Here is a 22,046-nt window from a genome sequence, read left to right on the forward strand (position 1 = left end):
ATCAAAGGTACAGGTAAATCTTTAGCTGATCTTTCATTATTTGCTGAAATTTATACCTTCTCTATAAATACATTAATACTAATAAACACACAGTAAAAGCAGTGTGTTTTTGCTGGTCAGTAAGATATTTCATTTTGATGTTATCAATATGACATCACTAGTTCAGCTACTTACAATACAATCATCTTATGAGCAAGTAATACTTTTTTTTATTCAGTGAACAAATTATTGGCATATACTTTACGTGAATAAGCTATATCAGGAAAAAAAAAAACCTGTTTTCATATCTATCAAAAGTGCAAAGCTATATTACCTTTTCCAGTAAAGAACAGTAGTCCTAAGGCAAATTCTTGTGATTAAGAATGGCAGAATGTTGGGTTTAACATAATATATTGGAAATGTGAAGTCATCCTTCATCAGTTCTGTAATTATTTTTCACACCAAATTCTCCTCAAAGACAAATTAATCGTTTGTGTGAAAGGACTTAAGATAAAGATCTTAAGGGAAGAAGCTCTTCCCCTTCCTTTCTGTGGGTGGGGGTTCACTGGTACTGTCAGTAGCCTGAGTAGCTGGTGGGAGTGAGGCTGTCCTTGGAGGGCAGCTGGATGGGGTCCTTCATGAAGGGATTGGGGTTCTGTAACTGCTGGATCATGAAGTGTGTGAGCAGGATCCTGAGGCCCTCAATCAGGACCAGAAGGATGCCCCCTATCATGGATGAGCCCACCATGGCCAAGGGGCTGCTGCAGGAAGTGAGGAGAGTACCTGTGAGGGCTTCACTGGTGATAGAGTTCAAAGGACCCTCCTTGCCCTGCATCTGCACTAGTTCCCAGTCAATGATAAAGAGGCTGCCCCACCCCATGAAACCACTTCCAATCTGGGGGGCTCGGACCCACATGGCATCGATGCTTCTCCAAAGCCAGTGACAGATGACCACAAGGGCATTGCTGAAGCCCTTGACAGCCTGGAGGATGCTGCCACTGTAATGCCCATGGTGAAAGCACTGCCATAGTCATCCATGATGCACCAGAGGCAGGGTTCCTGGGCATACTTCTCCATTCAGCTGGGCAGTTGCCTGGTGGGTCATGTGAGAGGGGAGAGGGAGGTGACATGAAATTAGGACCCCACAGTCAACATCAAACTCCCATCCTTCTGGTTACTAGCTCAGCACACAGGCCCTTAAGCCATAGAGAAAACATAAATATTATATTTTGCTCAATATAACACTTCATCAGGATTTACAACGATACCTCTTAGATTCATAGATCGTAAGGCTGGAAGGGACCTTGAAGATCATCAGGTCCATCCCCCTTCACTAGGCAGGAAAGACAGCTGGGGTCAGGTGACCCCAGCAAGGTGACTGTCCAGTCTCCTCTTAAAGATTTTCAGTGTAGGCGACCGCACCACCTCTGGAGGGAGTTTATTCCACAGTCTGGACACTCTAAATGTGAAAAAGTTTTTCCTAATGCTGGGCCTGAAATAGTCTTCCAGGGGTTTGTGGCCATTACTCCTGGTTTTCCTCTCAGGTGCCCTGGTTAACAGCTGCTTTCTGAGTCCTTGATGTACTTCCCTGATGTAGCAGTAAGCAGCTACTAAGTCCCCTCTCAGCCTTCTTTTTTTCAGGCTGAAGAGTCCCAGATCCCTCAGCTTTTTCTTGTATCGCTTGCCATGCAAGTCTCTAATCATATGGGTGGACCCTTTTCTGGACTCTCTCAAGTTCTACCACATTCTTGTTAAAGTGCAGCTCCCAGACCTGGATGCCATACTCCAGTGGGGGCTTCACCAATGCCAACAAGAGTGGAAGAATCACTTCCTTCTTAAGTACTTGAAAGACAAGAAAAATCCCAGTTACACTCAGTGGTATAACAATGTAGCCTGGGACAACTGCCACACACGGGGGCAGCAGCAACTTCCAGCTGCCAGTGTGCCACTGGCTCTGTTTTGCAGCTGCAGCAGCAGCATTTTTTTTTTTTTTTGGTGCACCCACCCCCTTAGTTAGAGTCAAGGGACACTACCCTAGTTACCTACCCTAGTTATGCCACTGAGCAGACTGATAATTTTTCTGTTTTCTCCAATGGGCTAGGATTCCAACCCATAAAGAAAATGTTAGAAAGGTTGAACTGAGATAATGAAGAAAGAAGTAATGTAGTTTTAGGTATTTCTGATCTCCTTTCCAGCAGCTCTATAGATAGTAGGAGAGATTTTTCTCCTGTCTCATTATGCATATGCCACTTATTTGACATTAGCCAGCTGTTGCTCTTTTCACTTGCCCATTATAGTTTAAACAGGGAAGGTAGGGGAGGACAAGGGGGTGGAGAAAGCATTGTTTTTTGCTTGCTTGTTTCTTTGTTTCAAATACCCTTCTTGTTTGGAAAGAAAACTGTATGTTGGCAAGTAAAATGAATTACTGACTTCTGGTAGTTTAAGAAAATAAGTGTCTGAAGGACCCCAGAAGGATTCTGTCCATGAAAACAAATTTTAATAGGGGAACCATTAAAACAGTTTTCCTTAGTGTCAATTTATTTTAATTTACAAGCAGATCCCCTAATGTAAACCTAAAATAAATAATCACAGAATGATTAAGAAATAAGGCTTGAAGAGACTTCCACAGGTCCCCTAATCTAACCCCCTGCCTGAGGCAGGGCCATCCATATACAAACCACCTTACACAAATTCATTGTCTACCCTCTTTAGAAAAACTACACTGTTACCTGTAACAAAACAAAAAAAAAACACATAACATCCTAATTTCTAAAAGGCTAAGCAGTGATGTGTAGCGGGGGGGGGGGGGGGGAGGGAGGGAGGATTGGTGACCAATATCCTGTTGCTGCAAAAGTTATTAAAATATGCTCAAGAGGTCCCAGGAAGAAGGCCACTTCCCATGCTGCAGAGAAAAGCAGAAACCCTCACAGTCCATACCAGTCTGACCATGGGGTAAAGAAAGAGCAGGTTAAGGACTATTTAAAAAAGCTAGACATGTACAAGTCCATGGGGCTGGATGGGATGCACCCAAGGGTGCTGAGGAAGTTGGCTGATGTGATTGCAGGGCCATTAGCCATCATCTTTGAAAATGAATGGTGATCAGGAGAGGTCCTGGATGATTGGAAACAGGCAAACATAGTGCCCATATTTAAGAAAGGGGAAATCCAGGGAACTATATACCAATTGTTGGCTTAGAAATGGTATTTGAAGGCTTGTTTTTTGGGAATTGGCTTATAGGTATAGATATATGCATTATAAAGGGTCAAGATAGGCATCAGGGGTTAACTGAATTTCTAAAGAGCTTGGGAAACACACACACATCTTCTCATGGCCCTGGAAGCAAATGGTCTGTTTAGCACAACAAGGGCAACGGATGGACACAGGCTAAAATTGAAGGGGGACGTGCTATAACACGAGATCACAGCCTTCAAGGCAGACAAGTTGGCAACTCCACCGGGACACAAAGGTAGTAACACAATTGGGTAGTAACACAGGCTGGGAAGCAAAGGAGGTATGTCCCATAACACCAGATAAGTGACACCAGCAACAAGTCATTAGAGAAAAGGGAAATTAAGTCCCAGTTTTGGGAGAACAGACCACATTAAGACAAGGCCCGCAAGGCTACATGAATGTGTGACCACAAAGAGAGAACTAAACAGAGACAGTCACACATGAAGAGTCATCAAGGGGAAGGAAAATACAAAAGCAGAAACTTAAAATTAAAAAAGGTCCCTCCCTTTGTTTTGTCCATCTCTCCTGTCCTTCCCTCCCTGTCCCTCTGTTTTGCTCCCTGAAAGGGGTCCCCATCCCCATCCCTGTCCCCTGGGAAGGGTTCCTGAGGTCACCATGGACCGAGGGCATACCAGCAGCCCATCTCACACACCCCACTGAAGGTGGCCTTTGGACCTTGGCATCTTACCTCCAGACTGCTGACACCTAAGAGAAAGAGCCTCAGAGTGGAGCCTGCATCCTAGCCAGATGCACTTTGACTCTGATGACAATCCTAGGATTGGTAGATATAGAATTGCTTGATTGTTTGTGTTGTTGTTTTTCTGTTCTTACTCTGTATCAATAAATTTGTCTATTATTGACTGGCAGGTGTTGTGGTCAGTCTGAGGGTTGTGCCCGCCCAGAACAAAGGTATAGGTGCTGGGTCCAAATCCAGTGTCAACAATTGGGGACTCCACTGGGACACAAGGGTAGTAACCTGACCGATCAGGGAATTTGTTGATGCAGAGTGATCTGTTTTAGAGGGGTCAGTCAAGACTCACAGTGGAGTAAGGCTGTGGAACTGCCAGTGGAGACCTGTTGGTAAGGTAAAACTGTGTAGTAGATCCAACCAGAATATTAACCTAAGTAACTATGTCTGTGTTAAAGTCTTTTATGCAGGAGAGGTGGTTTGTTACTGATGACTGGGAAACTTTTTGTCTGGGTCAGGCAAAGTAGTGGATATAGTTACATGCTCTGGTCTGCTTGGGATTAAGTAAGAACCTCCTGTGTTTGCAATACGAAGCTAGGAGAGAGCAAAGAAAGTCATCTCTCTTCTGGAAAGGCCATGTGAATAAACAGAGTCCTTTGACTAGGGTCCTTGGGAAGGTTTACAGTCTTTTATAAATGGTTACAAGAGCAGTTGGGTGTTTTCTGTGGCGTTTGTAAGGTGTAGATTACAAATTTAGGTTATGGCAAGGCAGACTGTTATGCAGGCAGTGCAGCTTCAGAGATATCAAAGACAGAGGAATGTGAGACAGACACTCTGGAATCCTGTGTGCACCAGAGAATAGAGGCAGCAGAGGGCACAGAAAGAGGCAAAGTATGTTACTGGACATCTGCTCAGGGAGTGGCAGAAAATGTGTATGGACTGAATGAATGGACTGTAAGGTGGATAGAAAACAGGATGAGGCATTGGGCTAAGAGGGTAGTAATCAATGACTTGATGTCTAGTTGGCAGCCAGTATCAAGTGGAGTGTCCCAGGAATCGGTCCTGGAGCTGGGTTTCTTCATCAGTGACATGGAAGATGGCATAGAGTGTGCCTTCAGCAAGTCTGCAGATGACACCAAGCTGGGGTGGGGGGGGAGGGGCGGGGGCAGGGGGAGTAGTAGATTAATAAATTAATAGATGTTAGGGTCAGAAGAGACCTCCGTAGGTCATTGAGTCTGACCCCCTCCCCTGGGCAGGAAAGAGTGCTTGGGTCAGATGACCTCAGTTAGGTGCTTGTCCAGTCTTCTCTTGAAGACCTCCAAGGTAGGGGAGAGTGCCACCTCCCTTGGAAGCCCATTCCAGATTCTGGCAACCCTTACTGTGAAGAAGTTATTTCTATTGTCCAACCTAAATCTTCTCTCCAGCAATTTGTGGCCATTGTTCCTAGTTATTCCAGGGGGTGCCCTAGTAAACAGAGCAACTCCTATTCCCTGCTCCCCTCCTCTGATGAATTTATAGGCAGCCATAAGATCACCTCTCAGCCTTGTCTTGAGAAGACTGAAGAGATCTCTAGGTCCCTCAGTCTCTCCTCACAGGGCCTTGCCTGCAGGCTTCTAACCATACCAGTGATGCTCCTCTGAACCCTCTCAAGATTTTCCACACTCCTCTTGAAGTGCAGCACCCAAAACTGGACACAGTACTCCAACTGCAGCCTGACCAGTGCCGCAGAGTGGAAGTATCACCTCCCTTGACCTGTTCATCAAGCATCTGCTAATATATGATAAAGTGCAGTTAGCCTTGTTTATCACTTCATCACATTGATGACTCACATTCATCCTGGAGTCAACTATGACTCCAAGATGCCTTTCTGCTGCCGTGTTGCTGAGAAGATTATCCCCCAGCTTGTAAGTGTGTTTGTGGTTCTTTTTGCCCAGGTATAGCACTTTGCATGTGTCTTTGTTGAACTGCATCCTATTTCATTCTGCTCATTTTTCCAACCTGTCCAGATCTTCCGGGATCCATTCCCTACCCTCTTGTGTGTCAACTCTGCCCCATAATTTGGTATCATCTGCAAACTTGGACAAGGTGCTTTCCACTCCCTCACCCAAGTCACTGATGAAGACACTGAATAGCACTGGTCCAAGGACTTAGCTTTGCAGGACTCCACTGCCCACATCTTTCCATGTCAATATCAACCCATCAACCACTACTCTTTGGATGCAACCCCTAAGCCAATTTTCCACCCACCTGATCAATTTGCCACCCACCATCATCTACATCACAGCCTGTCAGTTTATTTATAAGAACAGAATGAGATGTTGTATCAAAGGCCTTCTTATAGTCTAGGTAGATGACATCTACCTCAACTCCTCTGTGGAAGCATTTTGTGTCCTGGTCATAAAAAGAAACAAGTTTAGTCAGGGAGGAACTACCTGCAATGAATTCATGCTGATTTTCTTTCAGCATTATTTCCTCTGCTGGGCTCCCACAAATGTGATCCTTAATGATTTTTTTCTAGAGTTTTCCTAAGGATAGAGGTGTGAGACTTACTGGTCTATAGTTTCCCATTTCCTCCCTCCTCCCCTTCTTGAAAATGGGGACCACATTGGTGCTTTTCCAGTCCTCTGGGACCCGATTGGAGCACCATGAGTACTTGAACAGCTTTGTCAGTGGCTCTGTTGTGACACTGGCCAATTCCTTCAGCATCCTTGGATGATATTCATTGGGGGCCACTGATCTGAACACATCCAGCCCCTCCAAGTGCCCCTTCTCTAAGTCTGCGCTAACAGTTGGTGGGCTGATGTCCCTCCTGTGTCTGTCTATGATCCAATTGGGAGATTTGTCTTGGTCTGTGTCTAGAAATACAGATGCAAAGAACTCATTGAAGAGCTCAGCTTTGTTTCCCCTATCTGTCGCCAATTGCCCCACTTTGTCCTGTAGGGGTCCTATGCAACCCTGCACCTTCCTTTTGCTTCCTATATACCTGAAGGACTTTTTGTTGTCCTTAATTTTTGTTGACAGCCTAAATTCTAATCCTGCTTTGGCCTTCCTAATTGATTCCCTGCAAGTGTGAGCCAGGGAGGTATACTGCTCCTTGGTACCTACCTCCTGTTTCCACAGCCTGTATACCTCTTTCTTACCCTTAGGCTTTTCTGGACTTTCCTGTTCATCAAAAAGGGCTTCTTGGCACCTTTGCCCCCTTTTATTCACAATGGGATTGTCTCCTTCTGTGCCTGTAGGATTGTTCCCTTGAGGAATGACCACCCTTCCTGGACCCTCATTTTGCCAATGCTCTTCAGCTTTAATGCCTCACTAACGAATCTCCTGAGCACACTGAAGTTATCCTTTCTGAAGTCTAGCACTTCAGCCCTGCTGGTTACTTTACCCACCCTTTGTTGGACGATCAATGATCACTATCCCCTAGGTTACCTTGTACCTGCTTATTCCCCACCAGGTCATTCCCCTGTAGCTAACAGCAAGTCCAGCAGGGCATTTCCCCTAGTGGGATAGTATACCTCCTGTGTTAGGTGGAGGTCCTGTAGTCAGGCTAAGAACCTACCTGATCAGTTAGATTTGGTTGACTGCTCCTCCCTGCAGATGTCAGGGTAGTTTAGGTCACCCATGATAACCATATGTCTCAACTGTACAGCCTCTGAAAGCTGTCTGGAGAATTCCAGGTCTATCTCATCCTCCTGGTGTGGTGGTCTATAGTAGACCCCCACTACCAAGTCGCTTTCCTCCCCCCCACCTTGTATCCTGACCCACAGTACCTGAGTTTGTCTTTCCTCTGATCCCAACTTGATTATAGAGGATGTATATTCTTCCTTAACATAGAGAGAAGCACCCCCCACACCCTTTTCTCCACTCTATCCTGTCTGTAGAACCTGTAACCCTCAATGACTACTGCCCAATCTTGAGTAAGGTCCCACCAGGTTTCAGTTAGCCCAACCAGGTCAAAGTTGTTGTTTGCAAGCAGGAGTGCAGGTTCCTCCTCCTTGTTCCCTATGCTCCTAGCATTAGTGTAGAGACATTTAAGCCCCCCACCCCCAATAGGTGACTCCCCACACAGATAGGTGCCCTTGGTACCCCCTGTCCTGATGTCTATCAGGCCCCTTAGTGCTTACCTTAGTGCTTACCTGGGCTGATCCAGTGCATTGCTCATGGCTCATTGTAGATATACTGGAGGGTAGGGCTAGGACTCCGAGTGAGCTAGACAAATTGAAGGATTGGGCCAAAAAGGAATCTCATGAGGTTCAACAAGGACAAGTGCAAAGTAATGCACTTAGGATTGAACAATCCCATGCACCAGTATAGGCTGGGGGCTGACTAGCTAAGCAGCAGCTCTGCAGAAAAGGACTTGGAGGTTACAGTGGACAATAAGCTGAATATGAGCCAGCAGTGCCAAAAAGGCTAGTGGTATCTTGGTATGCATTGGTAGATGTGTTGCCAGCAGGTCAAGGAAAGTAATTATTCCCCTCTATTCAGCACTGGTGAGGACACATCTGGAGTACTGTGTTAAGTTTTGTGCCCCCCACTACAAAAAGGATGTGAAAAAATTGGAGAGAGTCCAACAGAGGGCAACAAAAATGGTGAGGGAGCTGGGGGACATGAGTTATGAGGAAAGACTGAAGGAGCTGGGCTTGTTTAGTCTAGAGAAGAGGAAAGTGAGAGGGGACATAATAGCAGCCTTCCATGATCTGATGGAGGGTTTCAAAAGATGATGGAGCTAGACTATTCTCAGTGGTGGAAGATAACTGAACAAAGAGCAATGGTCTCAAGTTGTAGCAAGGGAAGTTTAGGTTAGATATTAGGAATAATTTTCTCATTAGAAGGGTATTAAAACACTGGAACAGGTTACCCAGGAGGTGGTGGAAATTTGGAGGTTTTCAAAACTTGGTGAGACAAAGCCTAAATTATAGTGACCTAGAATTCTGAAAGGAAGCATTGCATTTCCTAATCCTTTATGCATTGCAAAGAATCTGGAAAAGCTTGCCTATATTTGGAGCCCAGAACCCAGGAACTTCAGGGAGAAAAAACATTGGTTACCCAACAGTAAGTTAATTTAATATTTCCTTAGGAGAGTCATAGGTTTTCTTAAATTAATGCAGGATTAGGCCTCCAGTTTGTGTATAATTACAGAAGTATAAGAATTACCCATCTAATGACAAGTATTTTAAGTTAAACATTATAAAAGTGTTTTGATTTTAAATTGTTTTGTCATAAAAACATTCACAGTATCACTGAAACATTAAGTGAGGAATTGGGAAAATGCAAGCTAAATTTAAGATAATTACAAATTTCAGGAATATGTCTTACTTTAAAATCAGGAGTATGCTTTAGATATAGGCTTGGGGACTTGACTTAGCATCCTGGGTTTATATAAACTCTTTGTAATTATATTTAATTATTTGCATTAGCCAAATATTGAAAACTGCCCTGCATTTACAACCAAGTTTAGTTCTTATTACTGTAAGCCCCATTGCCTTATATTTTGATTTAGAATTACATACTAACTTTTCTTGGAAGCTCTGAAACAGGACTTTGGCTAAGGCAAATAAAATGGAAGACATGGGTTTGAGTCTTCTAAAGGAGAAGAGGTCTAAAACCCAGTTTTTCAGCTTTGGGGGAAGGGGCTATAACCACTAATCTTTAGGGCAAAAATAGGTACTACCAGGGCGGGGATTTGTGAAGGGGGAGGTACAGTGGCGCAGTTGTACCCTCCTTTGATTCTTGTTGTACCCAAATTTTAAAACCAACTGCCTGGGAAGGGCAGCAGCATTTCTATTCAGGCAGTACTGAGGGAGTTAATTGACTTAATGGCTCATTTAATCTACCTGATCCCTGCTAATCTCTCTTCACTCCACTACACTTCTGTCTCCTTTTTACTGGTCTTGATGTTCCACTAATCAAGTTATCCTTTCTTTTGCATTATGATATCTGTTAGTCATTTCTGGTAATGTCTGTCTTCTTTTTTCATAGCCCTGCCAACTATTTTTACATTTAGCTACAAAATTTTAAGGTCTGGTAATACTGACTCAGGTGAACATTACTCAGATGTGGAAATGATGGACTGAAACTTAGGATGCACTGCCAAGATGCTCAAGACAGCTATATTTTGTTTTTACAAATCTGACTAAGAGGTGCATGTTTAACTATATTGATTAAAAATCAAATAAAAATATTTTGATGATTTTTGCCTAGTTTGTTGTGGTTTTATAATCATAATATATAATCTAGCAATTAGAGTACATTCCAGTGAAGTTATATTTGGTTTTCATAGTTTCATATTAGCTAGGGTGAGGAGGGACCTGAACAGATCATCTAGCCTGACCCCCTGCCACAGGCAGGAATGAATGCTGGGTTCACAAGACCCCAGACAGGTGATCGTCCAACCTTCTCTTGAATATGCCTAAGGTAGGGGCGAGAACCACTTCCCTAGGAAGTTGGTTCCAGATTCTGGCCACCCTAACTGTAAAATATTGCCTTCTGATCTCTAACCTAAACCTATTCTCCATCAGCTTATTACCATTGTTCCTCATCACCCCAGGTGGTACTGGGGAGAATAGGGATCTTCCTATTTGCTGATGATCTCCTCTAATGAGTTTGTAGGCAGCCACCAGGTCTCCCCTCAGCCTCCTCTTGCTGAGGCTGAACAGGTTCAGGTCCCTCAGTCTCTCCTCATAGGAGTTTTGCTGTGATCTTAACTGAATAATATGATACTAGGTCCCTAGCATATTAGTAAGGCTTTTCGTCAACTGAGGAGGAATGGGTGTTCTTTTATGTGATAATGTACCTCACCATCTACACGCTCCATTCCAAAATCCTAAATCTGTCAATGGGCAGTACCACCATTTTCTGGATCCTAAAACTATATCAATGCTTACCTTGTAGCCCTGATTAAGATGTCTAAACTCTGAAGACTAACAGGAATGCAAACAATTACCTGTTTCCTTTTGCCTAGCATGTCTTATTGGCTGACCTCCCTGCTCAGACCTAGACACATTTGAACGTCCCTCTGATTCTTTGGTCTCCAAATTCCATGTATCCTAACCACCTAAAACTGTCTTTTTGTATCACTGTCCAAAGGAGTGGAGGAAAGTACCTAAGGTCTGACACTTTAGTTGGATGTCAGACCCAAGACCAGTTTGGGTCAGGCTCCTACCCAATTCTAGAGCACTTTCTTGGGGGCAGAAAGAATAGAAAAAAATCCTTTACCTTTACCTTTACTTTACCCTGTAACAAATGCATCTTATATTCTGCAAATGATCTGATCTCCCTAATTTTAATTTACCTAATTGAAAATGGTAGAATAATAAACATTCACCATTACCATGATGGGGATAAGGCTAAAAAGGAAGAGCTAATTAGCTTTCATTATATCCTTGTTAACCTTGAATACTTCCTTCAGCTCCCCACAAACTCATTCCTTTTCCAATATAAATAATCCTTTCCCCACTTTTCCCCAGTCTTTCATCATATATAAATTCCCCATGTTTAGCACTGCCTTTGCTCTGGAACATTCAATCCTCACTCTATATTTCATAGAGCAAGGAACATAAATTGGATGCAGCTGTACTCCAAGTGAGAGAGCACCATTGCTCAGTCTGTCATTACAATATTTCTTTTATAATTTCCTTTCCCATTTTAAAATACATTCCTGTTTCACTCCTTCTCTCTCTCTCTCTCTGTCTAACAAGAAGTGTAGAAATCCTGCTCATATATCTAAGGCCACATCTGCCATCATATGCTTGCTCATATTTATTTGCTTATATATTTTATTTTCTTTTAGATAAGAATATGTATTTTTTTTCACATCTAGGGAAGGAGTGTTGACAAAAGGTATGTCCTGCCACTTGAAGTGGTTCACATAGACATACAAGAAGCTAGATGTTTGTAAATATAACAATAAATGAAACAATAACAATGAATATGTTCTTAATTTTTGTCATAAATATATTTATGTATATTTTATGTGCATAGTTGGATAAGATAGTAAAATATACCTTTTCCAGAACTCAGATATCCTATTCAATTATATAGGTGAAAGTAGTAAAGAAATATTATAAGGCATTTACTGTATTTGATATGGTTAATTATTGCTCTTGACATCTACTTTCAAGCAAAGTGTAATTTTGTTTTATTTGAAAGTTTCAAGGTCCACTTATATCTTCCAGTTTTTTTGCAGGGTGCTTTTTTCCACTTAAAAATTTATCATGTTAAAATACTGACTTTGAAATGCTCAGTTTACTCAATGGGGAGCATGACTTTGCAGTCAGCATAAGTAGTGTTTAGGACTGTTTTAGTTATAGAATCTAGTATATAGGGTTGGAAGGGACCTCAGGAGGTCATCTAGTCCAGCCCCCTGCTCAAAGCAGGACCATCCCCAACTAGATCATCCCAGCCAAGGCTTTGTCTAGACAGGTCTTAAAAATCTCCAATGATGGAGATTTCACAGCCTCTCTGGGTAACCTGTTTCAGTGCTTAATTACCCTCCTGAGAAAAAAAAAAAGTTTTTCCCTAACATCTAGCCTCTACTTCCCTTGCTGTAACTTGAGACCATTGCTCCTTGTTCTATCACCTACCACCACTCAGAACAGTCTAACTCCATCCTCTTTGGAACCATCTATGAAGAAATCTCCTCTCTCTGCCCTCCCTTGTGTCATTCCAGCGGTACCCCTCTCTCTCACGTGCTTTTTGTTTGGTTCAGTCAATCAGGTGACCGGGCCAGATAAATTCCTGAGGAGAGGGGGGAGTGCTCTCTTCCTCCAGCAGGCATTTTGAAAAGCCACAAGCAAAGTGCCTCTAGGCTGCTGCCTGGATGAATTCCTGTAAGTAAAAACTTGGAAATTAGCCAGGAGTTACAATTAGGCAGACGTATTTTAAAAGGGCTGTTACATCCAAGACTGTGTAAGACTCTGATTGATTATGTTTGCTCAAAGTGTATTCTGACTTCCTTGTTCTATGTTCCCCTCATCTCTCCCCCCTGTACAATAAAGGTATTGGGTTACAGCATGCCTTGCTATTTTACTGTGGAGGGGAGAGGCAAGCCTTTTTGCTCTTGGCCTGACCAGCAGAGCTGGTCTGTATATGTCCTACCTGAGGTTATCCTGGGAGGCTTTGGGCTGAAATAGGCACTCAGAAATATTACCAGTGGGCAAAACACCCGCAAGCCTTGTAGGGTCTGTGTGCCCTGGGCTGCACAGAGCCCTAACAGAGACCAGTGCCTGGGTGGTGGCAGCATTACCTCAGCCTTGCGGGTGTTCTGCAAGAAGTGGAACAGCCAGAGGTAGGCACTCTATGGGAGACTCCAGAAGCAAGAGTTATCCTGACTATTGAACCTATGGAAAGGGAGGAATCTGGATTCTGGTCTATTTTCATGCCTTTTTTTTCTGTGACAAATTATTTCCTTATTTAAAATACATATCTTGACCCCCCCCCCCCCCAAATCCTAAAAGCAGGGAATGAAAAACACAAATGTCAGCAGTTTTAGATTGTGTGTTCATAGATTCAGAGAGTTCCTATCACACCTTAGTAGAGTTTTGGTTTAAATACCCATGCTTGTTCTTACCTTTTTTAGAGCTCATCTTTGATGTTTCTTGAAGCTGCCTTTCAAAGAACAAGAGCAATCTGCTTTGCTTGGTGAAAACTGTACCTGCAAAGAAAGGTTCCAAAATATTTCAGCCCACACAGACTCTGCTATTCTCAAGGAATCAGTAGCCATCAAAGAAATAAGTGTCTGAGAAAAAAAAATATAAAAGTTTCAAACTGTATAGTGAAATCTCTGAAATTAACTGTGGCTTAGGTAAAGCAAATAACATCAGTGGAAAATATGCCGATTATATTCTTACTAAAAATAAGAGCTCCTTATTTTGTCCTGTGTCTTCAACACAATTATAACTGAGCCCACTTTAATGCCAAGCCACATGTACATAGCAGGATGTACATGCTTATTTTTGAGGAAGGGAACCTTACAGCCCAGGTGCAGTTATAATTTCTACCAGGGGCAATTATGAAAGTAACTCTACAGGTACTATTGCACTAGTACAAGACTCATTTAACAGACTCCTTTGACTTCTAATTTTATATGTTCTCCTTATTAGTCCTACATAGATTAATAGGAATATCTTTGGGGAAAAAGGGGACAGCCATATCTACAGGGATTTGCAGGAGGAAGAACCTAAATCTTCAGAAACTTTGATATTCTCCTATCCTGGTTTCATGTATTGTAACTGTAGAAAAAATAAAAATGTTATACAAATATAACCCAAAATAAATCAGCATGCATATTTGTAGCACTGGGTGGTACAGAAAAGAACCTTTAAGAACTTTAAATGCACGCTTGCTATGACTATATAGCTATTGTATTCTAATATGATGTTACATTTAAGAGAGAGAATATAAATTATCTCAACTAAAATCCTAAAAACGTGATCTGGGAAATTTGAAGGAATATAATCTTAAGAAATGAGAGAAATATGATAGATAAAACTGCAGCTAGAGAGCATATTTGATCTAATTTATCATGATACCAGAAACATGAGAGTCACAAGAGGACAATAATAGAGACAGCACAAAAGACTGGGTTTTTTGCTCTTGGAACACTGACTTTAAGTGAATGAAAATACCCTCAGGAAGCTTATGTAATGCAATATCTTCTGACAACAATTTGATACATAAATGGTTTCTTTGCCAAGATTTGCCATAATATTGTTCTTCCACTTATGTGGGCATCTTTTTTGTTTGCTTGTTTTACATTAAGCTGAAAATCAAATATTTCACATTTCTCCACATTAAAGAATTGAGCAGTCCTGCCCAAAACCCATGGGAAAGTTGGTGGGAGTGAGGCAACTACCAGCAGAATGCTGGGGATAATGGGGCTTATCCCCACAAAACACGGGGCAGTAGTGGCAGCACAGAGGGCCACAGGGCAGCCCGGACATAGGCTCTGTGCAGCTGCAGTCGGGGGAGGAGGGGAGGAGATGCAGACACAGACATGCAGCCACACCAGCACAACAGCATGTAGAGCACTGCCCACCAGTAAGTCTGTCTCCCACCAATAAGTTACATGCCCAACATGTAAGTCTGTCATGGGAAGGGGGGGGGGGGGCAAATCAAGCCCCCTGTAGTGAAGGAGGGAGTGGCGCAGAGGTGGGGGCAAGGGCAAAGGGAGTGGGGCCCCATGCCCAGGGAGGGTCATGGGACCCTCAGAGCACAGGAGGCTCATCCAGGGGTACAGGGAGGATCCCGCTGCTGTGTGCATCCCGGTAGAGGCCTAGGGGACATGCCCACCACCTGATTTGTGCATGGTGCAGAGACAGGCTGCCACTGCTGCCCTGCTCCCAGGGCAGTGCAACACCATGTGCCTGCCCTGCGCTGACTGGCTGCAGCATCATGCCACTCCCAGGGCAGCAGCAGTGGAACACGGAGCCCAGCACACAGTGGCAGCCTGCCTCCACCTTGCATCCAAATCTGGGGGGCATGTGCCCCTGGATGAGCTGCCCAGACTCCAATGGTCCCATGAAACAATCCAGCCCCAGGACCCCATTCAATCTAGCTCCTGCCCCTTTCCTTTGCCCCACTCTCCCCTTCACTGCAGGGGCATCAATCTCCCCCTGCATGCCCTTTCCTCACAACAGACTTACCTGCTGGGGGTGGGGTATGGGGACATGCAAATGTGCACACACTCAGCCCCCCCCCCCCCCCAAATAATATTTTCTCCTTCCACCTATGATCAACTCCAAGTCCCATGGCACCAGCAATCACCAAGGCTACTTGCAGACATGGAAAAACAAAAAAGTGCTTTCCTTTCAGCTCAGCACACCCCTAAGCCAAGTGTAGCACATACCCAGAAGAGTCATTGCATCAGTTTAACCTGGTCTCCCAGTGTCTGTATAACTAATGTGCTGTATAGTTAATGTGATTCAATCAGCTATTTTTTTTACATGTTTGTCAGAGCCCCTAACACTCAACCCTTCCCCAGTCACCCACTGACATGTTACATTCCCAGGCAACAGTTCCCCTGCTTCCAGTCTCACAATCCTTCCCTACCTAAAACTTATATCAGAGGAATGCAGCATGAAAACTGATTGCAGCTTATAGTTTCGTAGTAGCTAGTGTCAGGAGAGACCCGAACAGATCATCTAGCCTGACCCCCTGCCACAGGCAGGAATGAATGCTGGGTTCACAAGACCCCAGACAGGTGATCATCTAACCTCTTTTTTAATTTATCCAAGGTAGGGGTGAGGACCACTTCCCTAGGAAGTTGGTTCCAGATTCTGGCCACCCTAACTGTAAAATATTGCCTTCTGATCTCTAACCTAAACCTATTCTCCATCAGCTTATTACCATTGTTCCTCATCACCCCAGGTGGTGCTGGGGAGAATAGGTCTCTTCCTATTTGCTGATGATCTCCCCTGATGAGTTTGTAGGCAGCCACCAGGTCCTCCCTCAGCCTCCTCTTACTGAGGCTGAACAGGTCCTTCAGTCTCTCCTCATAGAGCCTGTCCTGCTGCCCTCTCACCAAATGGGTGGTCCTCCTCTGAACTCTCTCCAGGCTGGCCACATCCTTCTTAAAGTGTTGAGCATAGTACTGGACACAGTACTCCAATTGCGCCCTGACCAATGTTGCATAGAGGGGGAGTATCACCTCTCTGGACTGGCTTGAGATGCATCTTTGGATGCATGACAAGGTATGGCTGGCCTTGCTGGCTGCAGTCTGGCATTGGTGGCTCATGTTCATCTTGGAGTCAATAATCACTCCAAGATCCCTTTCCACCTCTGGGCTTTCAAGAGGGGAATTCCCCAGCCTGTATGTATGCTGTGGTTTCCTTCTTCCAAAGTGCAGCACCCTGCATTTATCTACATTGAACCCCATCCTATTCTCATCTGCCCACTTTTGTAGTCTGTCTAAATCTAGTTGCAGCCTCTCTCTCCCTTCAAGTGTGCCCACCTCACTCCATATCTTAGTGTCATCAGCAAACTTGGACAATGTGCTTTCAACCTGTCCACCACTACTCTCTGGGTGCACCCCATCAGCCATTTTTTTACCCATCCAACTGTATGTAAGCATTGATGCAACAGTTGTTTAATTTATTAATGAGAATGGGGTGAGAGACAGTGTCAAAGGCTGCCTTAAAGTCTAGAAAGACTATGTCCATGGTGATACCATCATCCAAGGATTTAGCTACCTGGTTATAAAAGGCAATCAGGTTGGTCAGGCAGGACCTGCCTTTGATGAACCCATGCTGGTTACCCCTGAGCATGATCTCCCCTGCTGCCCCCCCACAGATGTGCTCCTTGATGATTCTCTCCAAGATCTTCCCAAGGACCAATGTGAGGCTTACAGGCCTACAGTTACTTGGGTCTTCCTTCCTCCCTTTCTTAAAAATGGGGACCACATTAGATAATTTTCAATCCCCCAGCACCTGACCAGATGACCATGAATGCTCATACAGCCTGGCCAAGGGCTCCAGGATGACCCCTGCCAGCTCCCTCAACACCCTTGGGTGGAGGGCACCTGGACCTGAACATTTAAAAATGTCCAGCCCTTGCAAAAGATCCCTAACTACATCTATGCTGACCCAAGGCCTGACAGAGCTATTCCCGAGATTGTCCCTACCTCTGGTAGGAGGGATGTCCTTGTCCCTGTTCAGGAAAACAGAGGCAAAGAAGCTGTTAAAAATATCGGCTTTCTCATCTGGCATAGCCAGAAAGTTACCATTTGAGTCTTGCAGGGGCCCTACATTGCCTGGTGCCCTCCTCTTGTTCCCAATGCACTTGAAAAAGGACTTTTTGTTGTCCTTAATCCTGAATGCTAGCCTGTGTTCCATCTCTACCTTGGCCTTCCTAATAGCCCTCCCACACTCACGGGCCAAGGTGGAGTACTCCTCTTTTGTGATAGCTCCTCCCTTCCACTCGTTCTATACCACCCTCTTAGTCCTCAGGCATTCCTGAATGCCCTTGCTGAGCCAAGGGGGTTTCTGAGCACTCTTACCTGCCTTGCTTCTCTCAGGGACTGTTACCCTTTCGGCCTGGAGGATTGCCCCCTTAAGGTACAACCATCCCTCATGGACTCCCATCTCCTCTACCTTCTGGGCCCTCACTGCCTCCCCCATTAATCTCTGAAGCTCATTGAAGTTGGCCCTTCTGAAGTCAAGGGCTTTAGTCTTGCTATAAGCCCTTGACACCCTGCATTGGATAATGAATTCCAGCAAGTGGTGACCGTTATTGCCCTGGTGGTCAAAGACCTGCAGTCCCCTCACCAGGTCACCCCAGTGGCCAGGACCAGGTCCAGCAAGGTGTTATTCCTACTGGGGCTGTTCACCTCCTTGATAAGGTGAATGTCCTTTAATACAGCCAGGAACTTATGCGAATGGTCAGACCTGGCTGTCTGCTCCTCCCAGCAAATGTATGGGTAGTTTAGGTCACCCATGACAATGACATCCCTTGACCTAACCGCCTCCATAAGCTGACCGGAGAAGTCCTGGTCCAGCTCTTCAGTAGGCTGTATTCTGGTGGGGGGAGAACTTCACCAAGGGAGGTCATCACAGGTTAAGCACCATGTCAATGATTGCCCCAATTGGTGAGGCATCTTTAGATATTAGGTCATCATAGTGGATCCAGATACAGCACTCAAGTTTGATTCTCATGTTGACCAGTAACCTTTCTAACCATGAGTGGGCAGTCCCTGGCCAGTCTAAGGAATGTTGAAATTCCAGCAGGTCTGATGTCTACTCAGAACACATCCAGGAGCCTGACTTCATTTGTGCTTGGTGTTAATCCTTGATGTGGTTCTCAGACCCAGTGTATGACAGGCAAGACAGGACTTAACAATGCTATTGTCCCATTGTACCCCAAATTATGTTTGTTACACTGCACATAGCTGTAGTGTTTTCCTTAAATTTAGAGACAACACCTCTGTGTGGGAGGGAATCCAGAAAAGGATGTAATAGCAGCTCAAGAACAGGCCACCACAGAGATAATGAATGCATGACAGATGTCCCAGGGAAGTGACAAAGGAGCCAGGAGGAGATGTCATAGGACCTGGTAGCTACTTCTAAGCACAGGGCACACATCACAGACTCCTAGTAATGAGAGCTAAGGCACTGTCATGAAGACAGACTGCAGCTGTGGAGGGAGGGGACATACTGAGACTGGGAGAAGCCTACACCTGGGCTGTTGAGGTGCAGCAACGGGAGTTTGAGGTTGCCACCTAAAGTTTGGATGAGGCTACCTGGTCAACAGCAGAGCTGGAAGAGTCCTAGCATCTGGAGAAAGAGTTTGTGGATAGGGTCCCAGACCACTTTGTGGCAACCTATGACACCCCAACTAGCATCAATGCTATCTCCATGTGATATCTTGTAGGTCCTAGGGCCACACATGGTGGAGAAGCTACCATCAAGCCCCTATTGGCATGTTGTGATCCAGCCTGGGGAGTCTTACCTGGTGTGAAAGGAACAGAGGTTCCATGAGTGGAACCACTAGGATGCCCTGACTGGTAGCATTGGGAATGGAAGATGGACTTGGTACAGAAGGAGTGCAGTGAGGGGCCCAGTGACCTAGGAGACAAGGGAACAGAGAGAGCCCCAGGCATGCCAACTCAGGCAGAGAGGGATGGACAAAGGGAGAGGCACCCAAGGCCAAGGGCAGGGCCATCCCAGATGTCTCATTTCTCCCCAGGTCAATCTGCCTCCCCACAGCCCTGGCATTCACCCACTGAATAGAGGCCTCCCAAGTCGTTCCAGGACAGCCATAGCAAGGTGCCAAAGTATATGGGTGAAGGAGGGGAATGCAGCCCACCATGTCAAACTGTCACTGGGATGGAGGCTGGAAATGGAGCTCGATACCCCAAACTCCTCCACCTGCCATGGAGAAGACCTGCAGGGGAGCTGGTCCACTTCACCTGACCCTGGTCATGCTGCAGGGAAGCACTCCAGCCAAAGCAGGGCTAGGCACCTGCCAGATTTGGTGCCTGTGCATGAGGCAGGCCTCATGAATGGTCAAGGGTTATGTGGTCAGTGTCCCCACAAAGGGAGACTAGAACTCAGGGGATGTGGGTGAGAAGGTCTGGGTTCTTTGGAGCAGTGTAAGGAGTCTGCAGCCCCAGGTGTGGTGATATCTCCCATGCCAACCCTGGCTCTGCAGCACTCTCAGATGGACAGTGAGTCAGGGATCATATATTTGTCCAGCTTCTACATAGAGACATCCCTAATCATCACTCCCAAGTCTGGGACTTAGTGTACAAGTTTCTGTGCTGGGTGCTGTTCCAGTGGCATTCCACCCCTAGCCCCATTCCTGATCCTAAATGCCCATCCAGATTATTTTGCCCATTATTTCTGTCCTGCCCCAACTACCCCTCTTCTCCCCCCCACCCTGAGACATTCTGCTGGTTTTCATCCATGGGAACAGAGACGAATTTCTGACACAGTAGAGGTTCAATTGGTTTTATTAAAGACATTTCTGTGTTGGCAACTGAGAGCAGTTAAATGGAGCCACATCTCTTCCTCAGAACACATTTCCCTACATCCAGCTGTATGAACCTGGCAATGAAGGTGTCCAGACAACGAGGGCAAACCAACCACTTCATGGAGCCTGATGAACCATGGGAAGGAGATGCATGGCAGACAGGTCTTTTGCCCAGTGCTAAGACTTGGGCACTTGGGAATTCTGCCCCCCAAAGCCCCCAGGTTCTACTTATTCAGTGAATTTCCATGGTCCCTGTAGGCCAGGAAGTAATTGGCCGGGGCTTCCCAGACCTAGACTCCCTGCCAGTTCCACTTCTCAGAGTGCACATGCTCTGGTGTGGGCACACTATGGCTGGCTCTCAAGTGCTACACATGTTCAGCATTACATGTCTGGTCATCATGAATATCTTCTCCAGCCAGGTCTTGTGAAACACCTTCCCACTGATTTTGAAGATGTTGTAGAGGATGCAGATGGTAGTGCTAAGGTACATCAGGTACTTCTCACCCACCTTGATGTGCACACATAGAGCCTGCCAGCATGCCTTGAGATGCCCAAAAGTGCACTCCACAGTCATATAGCACCTGCTCAGGCAGTAATTGTGTTTTTTTCCTGTGTTCTAGGTGCCCTGTGCAGTTCTTCATGAACCAGGGCAGAAGAAGGTAAGCTGAGTCCTCAGTGATGAAGTGTGGGATGAAAATACTGGATACACTGGTGCTTGGGACAATCCATTCTCCATCATCTGAAGGAGGGTGGAGTTTCAGAAAACCCTAACTTCATGGTCACTGCTTTCCCATCAGCCCCAGTGGTTGATGAGTCCTTGCAGTGTGACAGAGAAGAAGCCCTTTTGATCGGGCACCTCGGGGCAGGAAGAGGATGGGAATCTGGGCACTGTCAATGATCCCCACATAACTGGAGAAGCCTGTCTGATAGAAGCTAGTGATGACCTGAGGGCTTACAAGGTAGATGAAGGGGTTGGCCAGGGTGTTTCCATATGCAGGTACACATCCAGAATGACCTCTTTGGCCATGGAATGCTCACACTGATGTGGTTGGTGATGAAGAAGAGGCTGTTGGGGATGGGAAGCCTCCAAACAGTGATGGCAACCTGCCCCGCTCCTTTATAGAAATATATATATATATAGTCTGAATATAAGCTTAGCTATTCATTGGAGGGACAGAAAATACATACTTTTTATGTGACAGTTTTCATTTTGCCTAAATGAGTCTCCAAAGTCTGATCTGAACTGGAGGTATTGTGTAGAAAATGTTCCACTAAAACATTGGAAATAGGTCATTCTTAGAAAAAAATACTTTTGAAATGGATGCACTTTAATTCTAAATAAGGTGATACTCAACAGAGATCAGCATTTTGGATAAAGCGTAAACCTTTGTTGGTTTGGAACCATTTCTTGGAAATAATTGGAACAGTGCCAAGTTATAAATGGAGGCTAAAGGGCTGGAAACACTCTTGGATGTTTTAATTGACATGACAAAGGTGCTTCTTCTCAAGTTCTATTGTTTCCAGAAACATTTATGGACTTTGATGAGGCTAGCAAATTACTGCTATAATTCTGGTATTGTTGAAATGCTGCTGCTCAATTTAATTCAAAGAAGTTCTGTGAAGGACTTCTCAAATTTCCAATGGACTGAGGCTACTTTGTTCAGACAGAAAAAAAAAAAATTAG

The 22,046-nt window shown here is 44.9% G+C and overlaps 1 pseudogene; it reads right to left on the reverse strand.

Moving 5' to 3' along the window:
• Positions 1-512: 512 nt before the first annotated feature.
• LOC102571894 (mitochondrial import inner membrane translocase subunit Tim17-B-like) lies at positions 513-1,056 on the reverse strand (annotated as a pseudogene).
• Positions 1,057-22,046: the final 20,990 nt, after the last annotated feature.

Source organism: Alligator mississippiensis, chromosome 2, assembly GCF_030867095.1.
Source record: "Alligator mississippiensis isolate rAllMis1 chromosome 2, rAllMis1, whole genome shotgun sequence".
NCBI lineage: Eukaryota > Metazoa > Chordata > Crocodylia > Alligatoridae > Alligator > Alligator mississippiensis.